At 39.9% G+C, this 15,874-nt stretch overlaps 1 long non-coding RNA gene across 2 annotated transcripts in view; it reads right to left on the bottom strand.

Moving 5' to 3' along the window:
* Positions 1-370: 370 nt before the first annotated feature.
* Positions 371-15,874, bottom strand: part of LOC109625335 (uncharacterized) — a 102,399-nt gene continuing 86,895 nt past the window's right edge. Inside the window, exon 3 of one of the 2 annotated variants that reach the window (XR_011240603.1) lies at positions 371-507. This is a non-coding gene — a long non-coding RNA (uncharacterized lncRNA). Of the gene's footprint in view, positions 508-5,873; positions 6,009-15,874 lie in introns of those variants that run through there. The other variant, XR_011240602.1, reaches the window with a different exon arrangement.

Raw genomic sequence — 15,874 nt, 5'->3', positions numbered from 1 at the left:
CAGTGTACTTTTTAAAGTAATTTCTGGGGAATTTTAAGTAAGTGAATGAAGCAGGTTAAAGGCGTCTGCAAGTCTCAAAAGTAACGACTCAAGACTCCACTTACACTGAAAAACAATAATTTGATGACATACAGTGTACAATAGTAGCATTTTCACTTAAAAGCTACATAAAAGAAATCAACATTGAACCTGCAACCACTCACTGTAGAGGGCCTTTCAATCCAGTTGGGAATCAGCACCAGACTCACCCGTCCATGTGGCTCACTGCCAATAGTCATCATCAAGATCATATAGCGTCACTCTCACCAATGAGAATCTGGTGGAACATGTGTTTGTTTTGTTTTATGGGTCAGTTTCTTCATGTTTTTCAGTTGCATTATGGCAATAAACTTGTGCCTCAGGCCTCCAATGACTGTTGCTCCTCCATGTCTGACACAGACTGACAGACGTCACCTCTTGGCTCAGTGGACTCGATCCAGCAGCTGCCCTCCAGCCTCCACAAACCTGCTGTTTTGAACACATATAAATGTCACCATGTTCAGAAAAACAATGTGTATTTTCTTGGCAGATTAATTTTGCTATTCATGACAAAAACCTTAAAGTTCAGGAGAAATGTTTGAGCCACAAATTATAAACGTCCTCTAAAGATCTCACTCATCAGGTACAAGCCCCCTGGGATGTGTTGTGTTGCTGTGCACAGTGGGAACAAACAGAGCCTGGAACAAACTGTCCAGTCGTGAGCACCATCAGATATTTTAGATTACTACCTTCCTTATGTTGGAACCAGGAGTTGATAGCACTCAAATTTCTTCCAAGACTAACATTTGCATGCAAACCTGTTTCCTCTATGAGTAACTAACTATGAATCATCAGAATGTTTGAAGTTTTGTTTTACAGAGGCACAGCAAAAACACAAAACTTAGTGATCATTAATATATCTAGTCATGTTGTAGATCTATACATTGTTATTGTTATGGTTAGCCTTGATTTTGATGGTGCCAAATTGTTACTGGTCTCTCTCTCTCCACCTCATCTCTCTCTTCTCTCCCCCGCTTTCCACCCATCTCTCCTTTCCTCCCCCCTTACTTTTCTTTCCTCACCCCAACCGGTCGAGGCAGATGACCGCTCACATTGAGCCTGGTTCTGCCAGAGGTTTCTCCCTGTTAATGAGGGAGTTTTTCCTCTCCACAGTCGCCTGTGCTTGCTCATTGTGGGAACTGTTGGGTTTCTCTATGTTAATATTGTTTTAAGGTCTTGACCTTTAAATGTAAAGTGCCTTGAGATAATGTAAATTATGAATTGGCGCTATATAAATAAAATTGAATTGAATTGAATTGATACTGACTTGTGCAAAAACCAATTGCCGAAGTCCATTTACATTCCATGCAAAATCCCTGAAAATGTTAAAGCGTGCATACAAGGTCCATATTTTACACAACATACATTTACACTGTATTTTGTCAGTACACAAACCTCAACACACATGTTCACTGTGTTTGTGTTCTATAATCCTGAGCTCCCATGCTGTTATCTCCAAAATCGAATCCTAATCCTCTATATTACACAAATTTTAAATTCTAGCACAGAATCTGCCCTTTAAATCAGTGAGGAACAGCACATTATTTCCATCATTAGCTCCGGGGCAATGGATTTCATTTAGAAAAACAAGAGCACATATGCACAAGCAGTCTCGTGCAGGCAGACATCACATTGCTGAGGGGCAGCCCTGGCCTCTGGCGGTGGAAAGCCACCTTGGCTCTGCTCTCTCACACATGTGACCCCCACCCAACACAGCCAGGCTCCCACCCGAGGAGTCTCCAGCAGTGCCAGCTGAATCCAATCTCAGCCTGCCAGCTGCACCCCCCGAGGCAGGCCGCAGCGACATGGAGCCGAGGTCACCATGACACCTTCTCACTCGTTGCTAAAAATGGAATCTGTCAGGTGCTGAAACATGTCCTGCTGCATGGTGCCACAGTTGCCCCAGAGAAAATGTTTTTTTTCTAATACCAGCTTCTTTCAATGAAATATTTTGATGAAGACAATTTTCCTCATGAAATTAATTGCATCCAGTGATGTAGATAAAGAGGCAGTGCAATTTCTTTCTATTAAGTGCATGAAAGCTTTTACATCTACAGACATGAACACACATTTTCCACAGGAAACATCATGCATGCATTTGTTTCTTCAGAAGAAAATGTAAAAAAATTTGAAAGAGAAGACACGTACAAACTAAAACTGTGACAACTGCAAATAAACAAAACCATCACATCTTTTATCAAGATCCAAACTGAGAATCTCAAATCAGCTTCAAGAAACACATCTGCAGCTACTTTACTTAACAAGACATTATTATAAGGCAACTGTGCATTGCATCGTAAAAACATACTTTGGGTTATACTACTTATATTTTAAGATGAAAATATGCTTGTTGTGATTTGATGAGATAAAAACAGAGCAGAACTTCATTATTGACAGCTGAGACTCACTTATGATTGGTTGACCATGTGTATTGCCGGGACCTCACTGCTCTATCCGCCAAACGCTACTGTGCAGACTCTGGCTCCAAATGTGCAAGATAGCAGCGTTGGTATACAGGATATTTTGGCTTAATTTCTGGAAAGTGGGAAGAAGTGGAGATGGGTCCTCCATCTTTATATACCGTCTATGGTCTAAATGTGAATTGTTTCAATGTCCAGAAGGACGTATCTGCTCAATAAACCTTTTTAAAAACCCCACAGAGAGAGATGGGGATACTGCAATTACACATTTATCATTAATTCAACAAGATTGGTGCGACACTCAATGAAGTGAAAAAATATGGCCCTCAGAGCGCTTCTGTAGTTGCACATTCTCAGATAATATAAGCTCCTTGACAAAAGCTAAATTATTAAGTTATCAAAACAACTATTGCCTCATGTGTGGCCACATCATTTTAACCTTCAAACAAAGTGGTGTCAGCGTTAGTAACTATAGCAACAGTCGTTGGAGAAAAAGGAAGTGAAATATGTTAAAAGCGCCTCAGCTGATTAGAAGATGAGTCTTGGATGATAGTTTGAAAAACGACGCCAATGACCCAGCTGTCACAACAAGAAGAAATAATGGCTTCAAATAATGACTTGTCAGGACTTGTATGAGGAAATGAGGCAGAAATAGCTCTTTACAAAAAGAGAGATGTGTCTATTTTTACCCTGTCCTCTTCTCCTTTGTCTAATTATAGGTAAGAATCACTCTTGCAGGGTGACAGGGCGGAGGGCTCATCCTTCTGCACAAGGGTGTCTAGAATATTACAGCAAAAATGACAAAAATGTATTTTATCAACATCTGAACACCTGGATACCCTCACAAAAAACACATATAGTACTTCAAACTCAAAGTCACATCATCTGGTTCATTTCGAGGTCAGCCTAAATCTGTGGATTAGAGAGTTTTAGATATTTTGGGGATAGCTTGGACGAGGATGTCAGAGAAAAACACAGTAGAAATAATGGTGTCATTGACTTAATGAGATGTTTCACCTTTGTTATACCCCCAGTAGATGTTGAGGCATTAGCTCAGAGTACAGGACACAGGAGAACACTTTGCCATTCAGCTTCCACGTTCATGGGCAAAGCTTTTGGCTCTTAATTGGCCATTTGCAATTAAGAGATTCTTTCTCTTCTGTTCTCCTCCCCCACAGGACTGCTGTGTGGGTCAAACCCCGAATACAGGTTTAGGGTTTAATTAGAAGAAAATTGAGTATATTGCAGTTTTCAACATGACCTATAGATGTGCAGCCATCCAACATATCCTAAAACAACTTAAATCAAACCTTCATTAATTAGTGCTTCAATATTAGCATTGAATAAAATAACTCTCTAATGTGAAAGGAGCTGTTAATGAAGATTTACCCAACAATTTACCCAACAATAAAAACCTACACACAACTGTACATCTGAATACAAACACCAGCATATGATAGTACATTTACACACATTTGAATAATTCTGCCTTGTAATCCAGCAGGACACACACACACACCATGACACATACTCACACACGATGGGTATGTGTTGTACAAAATAAGAGAATAAAACTTGCCAAGAGGCTTTAATTTGATTAGCACGCACTCTGCGTTTGTCCCTGTTTGAACGGGTTCATGTTCAAATGGAAAGTTGGGTATTTTTAGATAAGAGTATCACCATTCTGTCAAATTAGACTCAAACATTACCAGACAGCCAGTGAAATCTTCCACACAACACACGGCTAAAACAAAGTCTCATCGGCTGAACTACCTTGGAAAGGACATCCAATGCAGCTGAGCATATCACACAACACTGATAACACACACATCGCTGTGGTTACAACCTCTGATTGTGTGTAGCAGCATCAAACTCACCAAAGGGTTTATTGCAGGATAATGCTTCAACTGACTATTGCTGGAGAGTTGCTTTATTCCATTTCAGTTTGCAGGACACAGCTTTTCACTCTCTTTTTTAAAGTAGAATACTCCTTCATTACTTTAATATAAGATTTTAAATTGTGTTTTTGAACAGCAAAGAAAGCATTGATTCTTATCTATTTGTAGTAACTAGATAAACGTTGCTATAATCAATAAAGGCAGCAGAATAAACTTTACTCTAAACCTCAATCAACCTCCACACCATCATCTCACAGCTGGAACACTGAGAGCTCCACACTTCTCACATCAAATGTTCTGAATATTGTATATTTGCATTCAGCCTGCTCAGCAGAGCACCTATACCTGGTGTAGCTGAGATTATGATTGAACTTTCCGCTGCCTGAAAAAAAGAAAAGCCATTTCTCTGAGGCTAAAAGAAAAAGTCACATCAACTTCAAATCTGGAGCTGATTCATCATCAATCAGGTTTACAGTTGATATGATTTTCAAAACAATTGTCTGCACAGAGCTCGTTCGCAGCGACAAAAACAATGTCATAAACCAAACAGAGTAAATGTAAATATATTCAATTGTTTTTCAATGGGATGGTGCAAGCTCACAAACCAGATTTCTCAGTAGCCTCGATCTCATTTTAAATATTTTAGCACCTAATCAAACCATTTTAATAAATATTAAACTTCAGATACGGTGTGGTTACAGAGAAGACACAGATGGAGTGGGACTGAAATTTGTTTTTCACAAATGGTTCGGACACTAGAGCTGCAACCCCAAAATAATTTTTATCAGATAAACTTTTTCTCAATTACTGATTTGTTCAATAAAATGTAACCAAGAGTCAAACATGATATAATTTGATTAGGTGTGTGTCCAGTTATAGGCACCTACATCATCCACCTGCTGTTGGTTATACAAAGTTTAGCAGAGCCAGTGCCTTAAAGGTTGTACAGCAGATTGTTAATGATGCAGCAGCCTGGACTCAAACACTCTCTCTGTAAATGCACCTGTGAAATGTCACCTCAGCCAGAAACTAATTGCAGCCTCTCTCCTCTCTCCTCTCCCAGGACCTGGTGGTTCCTCCGCTCAGTCGTCCCACTCACTCACTGTGCAGCACCGAGGATGATACCTGACACATGTGAAACCCCTACTGCATCTGGAGGTGATGGTATAGCTGTAGCTAGGTGCTACTGCATAATGATCACATGATGTGTGAATTCACATCAAGAAGATTTATTTCACAGAATATAAAGTAATATAGAGGATCCTTCTTGAACACACACACACAGCAATTATATTGATAAAGACATATGTTTTGTGTGGTGAAGCTCAGAGTCTCTGAGCTACTGTGCAGTAAACTGTTGGGAAGAATGTCACAGCAGGTGATTTGAGGCCTCTTTATATACAGTCTATGTTTGAGGCCCATCATGCAGCCATCATCAGACAGATTCCCAGTTCAGTCACAGTAACAGTGAAAAAAGAAGTGGTGGCCTGCTGGTCTCTCCAGAAATTGTGCTGCCCAGGCTTGCAGGCTTGCTTGCATCCTTCACGTCCAACGACACCATCCACGATATTTAAATGACGACTGTACCTGGTGATGTTGGTAGTAATTACAGCTGCATAGAAAAAAGAAAATGATTTTCTCCATTCTGATGGAAAAATTATTATCCACTGAATTGGCAACACATCAATGTCAGGCCATCTACAAACCGATCTATGTAAAGTACAGACAGCCCACAAAGGTGATGAAGACAGAATGTATACACGTCATCCTACAGTATTTAGTTCCCTCTCTAAATTGCAATGTGAAACCAAAGTTAATCGGATCAAATGTAAATAATCTAAAAAAGACATGAACCTTAGTTTTGATTACGGTTCAGACTTTCAGGTGTAAAAATTGTTTTGGCTTCAATGGATTGTTTTGATTTCACAAGTTCACTTTGGTCTCAGAGGAGCAAAGACTACATCAAAATTAAAGATCAGCGTCGACCCCTACGTCATCCTGACATTCAGTTGACCTGTGAGGAGTCGTCTCAGTACGTGTCAGCAGTGTCGGCCCAGCACGGAGCCTGTCTGCTGTGTCAGGGTGCCTCCCGAGTTGCATCCCGTGGCAATATAAATGGAAATTAGGCCTCCGATGTAGAAAAGATGGAATGCAAGGAAACAATATATGTTTCCGGAATAAGCAGAAATGATGAAGACGCCACGGAAATGGATTACTTGCTTGTTGTGGGGACGTAACACTCAAGAGTGGATGCCTCTTAGGTGAATTGTGCAGTTATTTTGTGATTTCTGTGTATTGTTAAAATGCTTTATACTTTTACAGTGCTGATTGATATTTTTTCCCCAAGGATACTGCTAAATCATTCAGAGATTATTTTCAGAAGGCACCTGATAGAACATAATTGTCTGCTTTCCAAGCACAATGTCAATAAATGTTTGCGCAATGAAAATGAAAAAAAACGTATTTTTTCTAATGGCCAGCGGAATGATGATTTACTGGAAGAGCAGCTAAATGGTCAAGAACAAGAGATCATTCAATATTCTTACCACATGACTACTTCTCAAACACTAGGAATACCCAGCCTATTGAAGAGAGGGATATTTTCATTGAAAACATTATTATCAATTGTTAATTCAAATGCAGCTCGTCTGGGGAGGTCTTACAATGTGAAGGCTAAGTATTATAGGTTCCCTCAGTCAGGAATCTGTCAAAGACACGCAGAAAGAACGTAGCCAGTGACCTTGCAGAGAACTTATCAAGCATTTCATTCACCATATTAAAGACATCATGTCTGGGTGGGAGGGTGGAAGCTGCATGAATTGTTGTCTTGATCACTTTGGATGCCACTGAGGCCTCCATAATTCAAGTGGACATATAAATATATATATATACACATATATATGCCTCACTGACTTCCAATATGTAAAAATCAGGGGGCACATCACCAATACATCAACCTTCACCAACTTCACCTGCTCTCTGATTGGCTGTAGATATTAAGCCTGCTAGACATTGGATACAGATCCCATGTAAGTGTTTTAATGTGGACAACTAATCATGTACCAACCAAGATTTTAACATGATCAACTTGTTGTAAGTGTCTTTATATTTATATCGCTTCTTTTTTGAAATTTTACTAACATCTGGCTTTTGTCTGCATTGGGAATAAATCTGCATTCTCTCCTGGGTCTGATGAGCCAGTCAAGTCAGGCAAATGAACACAAGCTCACACAACTACAGAAAACATATATGTCATCATATCTGACAGCAATGATGATGACAGCATAAGATCATCCTGTACTTCTATTTAGATGTGCACTGTCAGGGTCATTCTGCTTGTCAGTTTGTCGATAAACAGAACACATGCATTCATCCGCATCAATAAACTGCAGAGGAATAAAACATTTGAAGATGTGATTTATGATAAAGAGCGACTCTAAAACGCACAGAGTGTGTGCTGGTCTCACAATAGACTGTCAAGGTTGAATGTTGCCTCTCCCCAGGTGTCTGCTGGGAATATACTTCTTAAGGCTTCATGACCCTGCACACGATCAGCAGGTGCAGGAAATGGATGGATGGATGGATGGATGGATGCTCTGCTGTTTGTGTTAACAGGGAGCATGATTCAGTGGTCAGCCACTGGGACTGGGATGGGCAGGTTAGAGGGGAACAGTCTGTTTTCGAAAACGTCACATAACAATCTCACATCTCGGCTCTCGAGGACCTGCCACATTTCATCTGATGTTTGTTTATCAAACAGGGGTCATGCACCTCCTCTTCCTCAGTCAGGAAGACAAGACCAGTTTTTTTCAAGACAGTACTTTGAACAATACATAGTTTCAATGAGTGTTTGCAGCTCGACAAAGGGAATCATGCAAATGCTACTGGGAGAATTATGCAAATCATTCATCACAGTGACACCTGGGAACAAAGCAAAAGAGAAAGAAATATTTAAATAAATAAAACAAAAGCGCTGATAGACTGAGATAGATTTAGATATGAAAAAGCAGAGCAGTGTATAAACAAAACCACAACCAACAATTCTGTGACAAAAGTAGAGATGGATGGGACATAAACGCTTGCTCCAAACAAATGTACAACTTAGAATAATCGTCTCCACCAGGCCTCTGACTTTTATCTCACTATTCAACCATCAAGCCAACATAAAACTTCCGGAAGTGGTCTGACAGGGAGTCTGTCTGGCTTGTCCCCTGAGGTGTAGACAAAATATGCGACTGGTGACCTTTTTTATTCCAAAAAGAAAATAATAAAAACCTCCTGTCTGATGCTTGACCTTCATCAAGTATATTCCTGATGCACAAGTCAATAAATGTACCAGCAGTAAACAAGACAGCGTTCACGAGTTGTTCTCTTCTCTGAAGCACCTGCTGCATATTCAGGTATATTCAGGAGACTCATACAAGAGGACATTTGAGAGTAAAAGTAAGCTTCTTTGAAGAATTGTATTTCAGAATTTACTCATGAGCCTCCCTGGATTTGTTTTCCTTTCATATCATTCATAGAGAAATAAGACTCACTCATTTTGTTTGTTTTTCCCAGTGAAACCAATTCCCCAAGATGATTAGTAAAAATCATCCCTCTCACATGCAACAGATTTTAAGTGACAGGTAGAAAGACTTAATGGTGAAAGACAAGTTCGTGAGAGAGAGAGAGAGAGAGAGAGAGAGAGAGAGAGAGAGAGAGAGAGAGAGAGAGAGAGAGAGATGACACAGCTACAACAATGAGTTCTGTGTGGACGATGCTAAACAATGTAGAAAAGTAGCAAAATACTTTATGTTATTATGAGAAATGTAAAGTTTAGTTGATTCATTACTGTGGCAGGACAAATTAGAATATGGCACACTGCCGATGGCCCACACTCATGTTAAACTTTCAATTCATCCATCCATCAGCTATACTGCTTATCCACAGAGGGTCGCGGGGGCTGGAGTCAATCCCAGCAGACACTGGGTGAGAGGCGGGGTACACCCTGTACAGGTCACCAGGCTATCATAGGGTTGACATTTAGAAATAAACAAGCATTCATATTCCCACCTACGGGCAATTTAGAGTCGCCAGTGGTCTTTGGACTGTGGGAGGAAACCTACGCAGGCACAGGGAGAACATGCAAACTCTGCAGACCAGGTTGACAGCACAAACCACTGCACACTGTGTTACCCTTCAAATGATTACAACTTCAACCAGCTGCTTCATGTGTTTTCATATTTGCAGCAAAAGAAAGAAAAATGCAAATGAAAAGCATCAGACAAGAAGCTGCAAGGTCACACCTACTGGTGGTAAGTGGCTTACTTGAATTTCCATGAAGTGAGCATGAGACCCTAGTGAAGTCAGGAGCTTTGTCAGTGGTTAAGTGTGCCATGGCACTGCCTGATGATACTGTACCAGCAACCACAAAGACACACACTTCTTTGTTTTTCTTTTGTAACTGTCTTCCTATTAAACATCTGTGCTGATGCTGGCTACGTGTCTTCATATCACAGCCTGCTTGGTGGTGTCTATGAATCCATAGGCAGTAAGTTGATGGGACTGTGCTCATCTTATTCGTTTTATCTGCACCGAATTGCTGCAGATGTGTATTTGGGTCTGTTTGTTGTTGCTCACACGCAGGAGACTTGTTCAAAATGAAGACAGAGGAACTGTGAACTCACTTGGAGGCAATATTGTGGACTTACCAATGTTACGTAAGGCAGTGTGTGCTGCTTTTAAAGAAACTGGGCTCGCTGTGCTTCTCTCAACTCCTGGCTCAGGCCTTTTTCTTTTTTTTTTGAGATTTGATTTATTACAGGTTGAAATGTCAGGAGTTTGGCTCATATTTGAATAAGACAATGGAACGAATGGACCAAATTTAACACAGATTCTTCTCAGTTCTTATAGAAAGAGGAACATTTGCTTTTAATCTAGAAGAGGCTTAGACCCTCCTACTGTGAGAGGAAGCGATGTTTATAATCCCTAAATACACAAGTTTCTAAATAAAAAGGGATGAAAAGTCTTAGAAACACTGTCCCTCATCTCATACTAGTGTAGAAAACCCAGCCTCAGATGAAATATTATTTAATACGACAGAAAAAGATGTTTTGGGGGTTAATTTGCCCCATATGTTTGAACCTGCCCCCACCTTTTGAATTTACTTTACTTTTTTTTTCAACATTGGTCCTGTCGGTTATGTGCAGACACTAGTTAACTTAACCTAACCCCAACCATAATTAAAATGTGACTATTTTCAATTTAAAACTGATCCTCTCTTATGTAAAATAATCCTTAATCTTATGTACTAACTTTAGGGCTGCTCATAATCCTTGTTGTATTCATGTTTTTATAAAAAAACATTAAAACAGACAGTTTAATGCAGACAAAGCCTCACTGCTGAACTTGAGCTTATTCTGTTTCACACACTGTTGATGATCGAGCAGATAATATTAAATTGTGTTTTCAGTCAAAATATCACTACAGATGTGATTTTCATTTGAAAATACCCCTGAAATTGTTTTTTACAAGGTGACAAACTGGGTTCTTGTATTCAGCAGCTGCCCAACCTTGAGATGTGTGGTTACTTCTGTTTTCTCCTCTTAGCGATTCCCATCCATACTTAGATGTCCTGTGTTTTTAGGTTTGAACTCAGTGTTGGCTCATGACCTGCATAATAAAACATTTTCAACTTTACTCGGCTTGGCAGTGGGGGTGAAAACAGGAAGTTCTGCTTGTCTCAGTGCGTCCCGCTGTTTCAAAACCAGTATCGTTGGTGCTCACCTTGTGACAGCCTGCAGCAGATATTTGCTGAGACATACTGCTGGTTAGTTATGGGCTACTTCTTATATACACTTCTGTAAACGGTATCATTATTTTAAAGCTATTCATCATTTTGCCTTTCTGATACAAAATCTTCTTGCAGCTATAAAAAAGCCACTGACAGCATATTCACCACTGGTGTGGGAGTGAAGTGGTCAAAGTTGATGTCATATGTCTTTTAATAAAACAAATCATCATTCAATCATTTAAGTTCTGATTTCTCCAGAAAAAGATAAACATACTGGAGTTCTCATATTCTCATCCATGTTTTGTTCCTTTTTACCCGTGCCCATACCCGTGAATTTATATAAATATATTTTTTACCCATTACACAACTTGTTTGCAGGGTACCAGACCTGGTGCAGGATTCTGCAACACTTAATCAACTGAGTGAAGACCCTCAGGTATAGAACACTGTACAGGTTTCTTGTCTTATTGCTTTTTGCAGCAGTTTTGTTTGTCTGTTATCAGACTGTTATGCCACAAGCAAAACAAGTCCCTGACAGATTTTACCTCTAAAAACAGAAAACACATATATAGAGAAAAACAGCCTCATTCTTCAGACATTTGAATCTCCACTGACTCAACACCATCACTGTAAGCTATTAAACAGAGTCGTCGGTTCAGTGAATGTAATTTAAAAAAATAAATAAAAAGCAGATTCATTTGTAATGAGTCATTCTACTCACTGGAGCTGCCTCAGCATAGAAGATTGAGCAATTAAATTTGAGACCTCCGTTCAATCTCCTAAAGCCTCACTTCATCGCATGAGGTAAAGGGCAAAAGGGCGTCTGTGTCTACCACAGATCCCTCTGATGTCAAGATTAGAGGTCACTAAAGGTCACCAGTAATTGGTCGCTGATGGATAAGGTGTTTTCAGCGGGCACAGAGGCGTCTCATCAGCATGTAATCTGTGTGTCTTTGCTCGTTGAAGCGATCACATTTTCTAACTGTGAAATATTTGAATGACATGTTGTTGTCAATTAGCACCTGCAATGCTGAGTGAGCAGGTAATAAATGTACAATGTCTCAGACTCATTTAAATATTGACACGCTACACATTAGATTTTTCCCCAAAGAAACAGCTCACTGCAATTTCGGCTTTGAATGCATTAAATTAAGAGTAAGGAAAGTGTGCTTGTGTTTGAATCTCTAAATAAAAGTAGAAAGTGTGAAGTAAACATGACGCCAAAGACTGTCATCGCACATGTGTCCTCAAAGCAAACAATATATCTATACCTGTTTACTTTCTGCTTTTCCTCATGCTCACCTGTCACAGTGGTGACACGACAGGGCTCAGAGAGTACGTCACAGACAGGAAGAGAGAGAGGGAGAGACTAACTGAGAAACAGTATGTCACAGCATTGGTGGGTTTGCGCTCCATCATTTTCCCATCTCATTTAATTTATCAGATCTAGCCTGGCGGAATCACCCAACCATGGCAGTGATTATGTTCACCTTGTCAGTCACTCTCAGGATATGTCCGTGGGACCAAGAACAGCAACTCTGAGGGCGTCAAACACAATATTTTTGTTTGCTAAAGTGAGGGTTGATTTGTAGCTGAAAATGTTGCCTGCTCATTTTACAACGTAGGTGGAGTCACAAGTTAGTAAACATTTTGAAGGAAGTATTTTTTTATAGCTTGATCGGGATGTGTACAAATGCAGTGAAAGTAATGCTGCAGTCACATAATTTGGAAAAGAAATAGTAAAATCAGTAGTTTGGCAAATCTCTGTTGCAAAATGTTGCACAATTATAGTATTTATCACAACATGAACACTTTTTAGTTGCTAAATAACAAAAAGAGTCAAAAACAGATAAAAATCCACAAAAGTGAAGCTGGTGGTCATGAAAGTAATTTCGATTCATCTAAGAACCATGTGCATAACATTTCAAGACAAAGATGTGGACCAACCAACAAACCAACATTTGTAAACTTTATATCAAGATGCATGAGAAGGTCTAAAGAATAAAAAAAAAACTAATATTACAAAATCATACAGGAAGCATGAATTCCTTCCTGACAGAGCATTTAACAGTTAAACACACCATATGGTGACTTGATCAACACGGGCTTACATGTTTAAGTCCCCGGTGTCAATTTGTCCGAACAGCAGCCAGCTGTTGAGGGGTCAGAGCGGGATTGTCCTGCCTCCATATGACACCACACAGCTGTCAAACAGCTCCAGAGAGTGCAACAGAATGACACACACAAATGTAATGTGGTTTCCATCAGTGGTCGTAACATCAAGACGCCCTGGAGAGAAAAAATGAATGTCCCAGTAGACCTGTTAAACAGTCAGTGGCATTCGTGGACGACTGTTCAGCTCACAGATGAATATATGGGAAACTGTGAAAAAGAGGGAAAGACAGGACCTTCATCCTCAAGCTCTGTGCGGCTGTGTAACATGTGGGTCAGATATTCCATCAAAATCAAGACACAAGTCGTGATTCTGATAAACTATACATTTGGAAGTTCATCAGTACTCTCAACCTCATCTCTTTGTGTGTGTGCGTGTGTGTTTGTGTGCGTACTTGGTTGATTATTTGTTGAAATGTTTGTTTCATTGATTGATTTTTGATTGATTCATTGATCAAAGTAAAACCGAGGTTAAAACAAGATGAAGAGGCAAAGGCACCTAACAGTACAGTGAATACAAGAGTGACAAGAAGAAATGGTTAAAATGTTCAAATAAGATGTAGATAAGATGTATGTAGGGTGGACGGATCCAGACAGACGTGTTTTGAGTTCAGTCAGCAGATTTGAGCACTTTCTGCGCAATACATTAACTTTTTTGTCAACAAAGAAAAACACTCCTCCCCCCTGTATGTCATTTTTCACTGTAGCAGTAATAAACTCTGAATGTTTACCCATCCATCCTTTCATTATACTACCACTGTGAACATTCATCTGTATTATAGACTGGTGTTATAAATTTCACAACCATATTTTGTCTGTTTGCTGCTGTTTGTTTTGCTCCCTCACTCTTCCTGTAGTTTGTCAATGACAAGCTGCCGATTCAGCAGTTGTTGCTTTTCTTTATCTCCTGAAATAAATCAAGTCGTTTTTAATCAGTGGCTGGTATTCTGAGTCATTATATGCTCACTAAAATGTCTAGGATTATTATCCTAGTTTAAAGCCATGAGCTGTAATGGGAGTAAGGATTGCAAGACGTGCAGTAACATCTGTGAATGTCTCATGAGAGCTGAACCTCGACGTGTGTGACACTAATGTATGACAGATGTGTACACTGTCGCTGGAAGAAATGCTCTCTTGAGGACGAACCCTTGGTACCATCTCCACATCACTGGTTTTGTCTCTGAGCACTTGTTATATCATATTGACAAATGAGGAGCAAAGCACTTGTAGGTCTATTGAGCTTTGTTCTTAACTCACAATCCACTGAGGTCTGAACCGAGCCAGGACGATACAATGTATGACTGTGAATTCTACTCTGAGAGGTCAGGATGAGCCGGTTCCACTGACTGGCTTGAAAGCATGAGAAGCAATGGCTGATGGGATATAAAGACTCAGAAAAATCAGACAAATCCAGCAGAAAGATTATGTAATACTGACCACTCTCTTTGACTGACGGGCGAGACTCTGAGACTTCAAGGCAATAAACTGAGCTGCCTGATGAAGCTCAATGTGAGGAAAAGGAGATTCATGCAGAAAGACTGGCTGACTGTTTATAATTTACAATATCATGCAGTGATTAAGCATCTTCAAAAGGTTTTAGCTTTCAGGCCATTGTTGTTTCCAGTAAACATCAGTGTAGTGTGCGCCAAAGCTATTCATTATAGCTGACAAGCGAAAGACAGAAGACAGAGAGCACAACGTAATGTTTGTGTGTCACAAGCATATTACATTAAATTGGCTAAAATACGATATGGTGCAGAGGAAATGAAAATGGCACTTGGTACTGCACAGACCTCCACCAAGGCTGAAATAACATTTAAATCTGCTGGTTACATATTGGTAGCATTGATAGACAGACACCAAATGAACACTGTGATACAAATCTGACCAACTGTCACCACAAACTCTCCACCAAATCTCCCACGCAAACATTAATGATTCTTATAGAGTAAGACTCCTAATCTATAATCTCTTGATTGGTTTGATGAGAAGGTCTTGTGTGTTGTGAGCAAAACATTGCTGGACTTGGCTGTGATGGTTTTTCCATCCTAGTTTTGCCAAAGTCTTGCTGACAAACCAAATGTTGTCACTATTCAAAAACAAGAAACAGAAGCATTGTATTTTGCAATATTTTGTATCTTTTGTCGAACACCCACACAGAAGCAAATGGAAAACAGAGAAATGTTCTTTGCTGCCTTAGAAGTTTGAAGTTAGTTTTTGCCATATACCTGCACTTCTGCTGCATTTCAGCAACCTTCAGAACGTGTTATCACGACTCTCAATCATATGGACTCCTTCAACTTGAGTGGAACATGAAAAACTGGAGGATTTCACGCGGCAGCATTAAGCCTGTGTGTGTTGTGTGTATCACTGTAAGTCTATCCAGCTAATTATCCCGTTGTGCTGTCGTGTTTTGAGAGGTCACAGAAGTGTTATTGGCTGTCACCACTGACAGGCAGCGCTGAGGAATGATCACATCATGGCTGTGTCAGCCTGAGAGCCTGAATACACTGCACCCGGTCAAAACACAC

Source organism: Paralichthys olivaceus, chromosome 3 (assembly GCF_024713975.1).
Source record: "Paralichthys olivaceus isolate ysfri-2021 chromosome 3, ASM2471397v2, whole genome shotgun sequence".
In the NCBI taxonomy this organism is placed as follows: domain Eukaryota; kingdom Metazoa; phylum Chordata; class Actinopteri; order Pleuronectiformes; family Paralichthyidae; genus Paralichthys; species Paralichthys olivaceus.
The sequence above is the reverse complement of the archived record's forward strand: the minus strand, read 5'-3'. Positions and strand labels throughout refer to the sequence as shown.